Below are 5,538 nucleotides of genomic sequence, written 5' to 3'. Positions count from 1 at the left end.
TAATAATAATCGTAAGTATTTATGTAGCCAAGCACTCAGCTGGTTTCAGATACTTCTTCATGCATAACTAACTGAAGCTGTATAGCAGACGCCTTTTTCGCAGCTGACCTGCTGGTCTTCAACGATTTGCGCAGAATGCGTGACGCCGTTCGAATTCTTCCTCTTCTTCTTCCTGCAATGTCCATCAGCCGTTAGTCCGACTATTAATGACATGTGGGGAGGTGCACAGTGTGGAGAGGGAAAGAGAAGAGAGGAGGGAAAAGAATTTTGGCCCTACTGAAGGGTTAAGGCCGCGGCGCAGCTGCATGCGAAGCTGCACTCAGGCCCGAGTCAGGCCCAAGGCCCTGTAGCAATCTAAGCGAAGCTGCAGGCCCGCAAATCACCACACCACCGGAACCCCCCCCCAAAAAAAAAACCAAGAAGAGGGGTTTAGTCTTTACTGGACGGTCTCAGCAGCTTCTGTAATCTGTGCGGCATGTGATCCGCTGGTACTGTTTTGTGTGGTATGTTCTTCTGTTGTTTGCAGTCAGGGGTTTAAGGCTGTCACACCTTACGCATGCCAGGCTGTTCTGTATCTTGTACAGCATGGCAAGTCGGCTGGTGCAGTGGTGTTGTAAAGGGAGGTCCACTGGAGTTGATCCAGCATATCGGCAACACTGGATGTGTTTCTGTGCTGGTTCAGGATGAAGCAGGCTGCTCTTTGCTGGGTTTTCTCCAGCTTGTTGGTCAGCTTGTCGGCGTGCGGGTCCCAAACGGTGCAAGCGTACTCCATAATGGGCCTGATTATGGCCTTGTACGCCGGTGCAGGCTCCTTTGTCTTGGATAAGCACACCTTCAAGTTCCTTCTCAGGAAGCCCAGCATTCTGTTGGCCCTTGCACAAAGATTGTCCACATGGACTCCCCAGGACATGTTTGACTGTAGGGTGACCCCAAGGTTCTTTACGGAGGACACACGTTCAAGGGTGTGGCCATGGAGGGTGTACTTGGTGTTGGCGTTCATTGGTTTCCTGCTTCTAGTCAGGGGCAGCTGGCTGCACTTGTCCGGGTGGAACGCCATGCATGTCTCATTCTTTCTCCCAGACTTCAAGTTTGCCGAGATCCTCTTGGAGAGTTGCAGTGCTGTCTTCCATTGCTGCAGAGACTTAAACTTCTGTAAAAGCGAGGAGCTGGGTCTCACAGGATCAGAGTTTCCTGAAACCATGTTGTTGACTGGACAGTATGTTGTTCGCCTCTAGGTGCTGCATGATGGCGCTGACCTGGATGTTTTCAAAGACTTTTGCGGAGATGCTGGTAAGGGAGATGGGTCTGTAGTTAGACGCCTTGTAGTACTCTCCCTTTTTGAATACAGAAGTCACCAGCACTTCCTTCCAGTCTGCTGGTACCTCTCCTGACTGTAGTGAGGACTTACAGATGGCTGTAAGGATGGGTGCGACTTCTTTGGCCAGCTCATATAGTACCCTGGGCGTTATACCATCTGGGTTAGCTGCTTTGGTGGAGTTCAGGTTGGCCAGCAGTTTCTCGACACCTCTGGTGGTGATCATGGTGATTTCGTCCATGAATTGTAAATGCAAAGCCCCTTTTAAGCAACTGCTCCTAAACATCTATTAAATCAAGTCTTTGTATAGTTTGCTGCAATATTACATTTGTTGTGCTTACACACACTTTAATCAGTTAGAAGCATACTTGATTTTAGTTTAATCGTTCATCAGTGTAAAGATTTCAACTGACGCTAAGCTTACGTCATTTTGTCTTCTCGTCACATATAATGCTACAGTTTACAATTCTATATGTGACTGCTGTTGGAAACTAAAACCACACTACTATAGTGTTTGGATGAGAATAGATCAGGCATTTAGAAGACACAAAGCCGATTTTCATTGTCGACACTTACCGACATTCACTGCACAACAGTGTCGATACTCCCCTGGCCGTATCACTACTCCGTGTCACTACTCACCCCTGTCGATACTCCCCGTGTCAATACTCCCCTGTCAGTGTCGATACGCGCGCGCGCGCGTGTGTGTGTGTGTGTGTGTGTGGTTGTTGTTGCTGTTGCTGTTTTTTTTTTTTAGTTTAGCGTCTTTTAGCCATGAGTGTTATTTAACAAAGATAGGGAGAAAAGAAGGCCACTGGTGAGGGAAAAGTAACTGTTCATGCATATGAGTTAGTGTGTGTGCGTGCGTGCATGCGCGCGCGCGCGTGTGATAGATAATTATAAATGGTGAAATTTTGTTTAAGAAATGAGATTACAATATGACATCTTTAGAACGAAATACTAATGATAACAGTAAGCTAACTTGACCAATCAAGAAAGATTTGAATCGGTATGATTAAGCATTGATAAGCAATATAATGTAATGTGATTAGCAACATATGAACATGGAAAAAAGACATTAATCAATTTATGATTTATTTAAGGCACATGGTTTTTGGGTGTGGGGTTATGCGTGTTTGCATAGATCAAGTTGTTCATGTTTTCGATTTTTATTGATTGTTTTCACGCGCGCGCGCACACACACAACCACACAGCGTTTTGCTGCTGTAAGATTTAGCACGGATAATTCATGTTATGTGATTTGTAATACATAAAATAAAGAAGGAAATTAAATCAGTTGAATGTATCAGTTACTGCTCGTTGCATTTTTTTCGTTTCTTTTTTATCATTTTCTTACACACACACGCACGCGCAAAAACAACAACAAAAAATAACAAAAACACATGCACGCGCGCGTATACATTGCTGGACTTCGATATGTTATCACCAACCCCTAAAGTTTCGATTAACTAACATGTACAGTGGTATCATAAGTAAACAATTCACATGGTGGTTGTAGAGATAAGAGTAAATCGTTTATATATGCAGAAAATAAAATTGGTCCCAAAACAGAACCTTGGGGTGCACCGTAATCAATGGACAATAATGCAGATTCGGATCTGTTAGCTGATACAAGCTGTTTTCTGTCAGAAAGAAAGGATGAAATGAGTTCTAAAGTGTTGAGAGATAAACCATATATCTTTGATTTACTTAAAAGTTGAGAATGATAAATAACATCAAAAGCCTTAGCAAGATCAACAACAACAAAAGCTCCAGTAATTTCATTGTTATTTATGTTGGTGAGCCATTGATCAACTAAATTTGTTAATGTGGTGTGACATGAATGATAAGCTCTAAATCCAGACTGGTTTGGATGAAACAGTTTAAAATAATTAAATTGATGCAGAATATGTTTATTAATGTGGTATTCCAAAGGCATAGATAAAACTGACAAAATAGAGATTGGTCGATAGTTTGAAGGTTCACAACGATCGCCATTTTTGAAAATAGGAATAACTTCAGCAATTTTAAGCGATTTGGGAATTTGATGTTTTGTAATGCATAAATTATATACGTAAGGTATTCTGCAATAACAGGGGCTGAAAGTGTTAATATTTTCCTGTCTATGCCATCGAGACCTCTGGTACCCTTTTGTTTTGAATGGATGAGAGCATTATAGACTTCATGGGCACATATTAAAGGGATATCTAAGGTGGATGAAATATGTTTACATTTGCAAAATTCAGTTGACGGGCGCCATAGCCGAACGGTTAAAGCGTTGGACGTTCGATCTGAGGGTCCCGGGTTCGAATCACGGTGACGGCGCCTGGTGGGTAAAGGGTGGAGATTTTTACGATCTCCCAGGTCAACATATGTGCAGACCTGCCAGTGCTTGAACCCCCTTCGTGTGTACACGCAAGCATAAGATCAAATACGCACGTTAAAGATCCTGTAATCCATGTCAGCTTTCGGTGGGTTATGGAAATAAGAACATACCCAGCATGCACACCCCCGAAAGCGGAGTATGGCTGCCTGCATGGCGGGGTAAAAACGGTCATGCACGTAAAAAGCCCACTCGCGTATATACGAGTGAACGTGGGAGTTGAAGCCCACGAACGCAGAAGAAGAAGAAGCAAAATTCAGTCAGAGCTTCTAGGGTGTTTAAGTTTGATTTGTCTGATTTAATTGTTGAAGTTACTACATTGCAGAAGTGTGTGTTGATGTTATCAATAGATATGTCTGAAAGTGATGTATTTTGTGTGGTTATATGTTTATTATTTAGCTGGTTTATGGCTTTCCAAATAGACTTGCTGTCAGAATAGGATTGGATTAACTGTTAAAAATGTTTTTTCTTCTGTGAACGTTTTAGGTTGTTTACAATATTTCTTGTTTTTGGAAATCTTCCCCGGTTCAAGAATTCAGAAGAAAATCTCTGAGTTCTATTGCATCATCTATGTCTTTTGTCAACCAAGGCTGTTTAGGGATGCTTTTTACACTGACGTTTAGTTTTGAATGGAGCATGCAGGTTGTAAATATCGTTGAGAAAAGTCAGTGTGATACCATACTTCACTGAAGGCTTCATCCGGGTTATGTAAACTGGTAAACCAGAGAAAGAGGGGAGTTCATCAGGTCTAATGAGTCTGAGTCGAAATCTGAGAAACATCTGTAAGTGATAACCTTATGACAATTCTTAGGGATTTTAATTCCTTTTTTCCCCTTCTTTTTGACCATGTAAGACAAACTAGAAAATGATCGCTACAGCCTTCTCTAAGATGTGTGTAGTATTCTGTTGTGGTGATTACAAGATAGTGTTGGATTAATATCAGTTATTGGTAAAAACCATCTGATATGTATCACTGTGACAGTCTGTTAATTGTAATTTAGCTGTCAAGCTCTCCGCACTCCGTGGCGCGCGCGCACACACACACACACACACACATACACACACGACACACACACGACACACACACTCACACACACATGAGACACACACACACACACACACACACACACACACACACACACACACACACACACACACACACACACGCACACGCACACACTGACACACACACACGACACACACACACTCTCACACACACGACACACACACCGTCACACACACGACATACACACACACACACACACACACACACACACACACACACACACACACACACACACACACACACACACACACACACACACACACACACACACACACACACACACACACACATTGTTTTTTCACTGATGTCGATGTACTCATTTAGTTCTGCCTGTCCGGCATTTCAGTGTGCCGAAATGATTTCAAAGTCCAGTTGTTGTGCTCATACTTGTCACTGAGTCAGATGATAGGATCATCATATTATAGGAATTTACATTAACGAATGCCTAAAGATCAGATCCGTGTTCAACTGCAATGTCCCTTCCAATAATTTTGCTAAAAGCATCAGTACTTGCATGTATCATGTTGTGCGTGCTTGGGTATCAAATCACTTAAAATGTCACAAGGTTGCTATTGTCTACCCCTTTGTTCACATGGGTCTAATGGCCTGTAAAAACTGAATACATATATTTGTGTTTTGTACCCACACACGCACACGCGCGCGCGCGCGTACTCAGTGTCCATTGCCAACACTGAGGCTAATCAGTCACATTGTACTATAGTTTACCCAAAATACTCACTGATTTAAGCCACTTGTTATTTTGTTCCATTACAC

The sequence above is a fragment of the Babylonia areolata genome, chromosome 20, assembly GCF_041734735.1.
Source record: "Babylonia areolata isolate BAREFJ2019XMU chromosome 20, ASM4173473v1, whole genome shotgun sequence".
Taxonomy (NCBI): domain Eukaryota; kingdom Metazoa; phylum Mollusca; class Gastropoda; order Neogastropoda; family Buccinidae; genus Babylonia; species Babylonia areolata.
Note: the sequence above shows the minus strand (reverse complement) of the source record.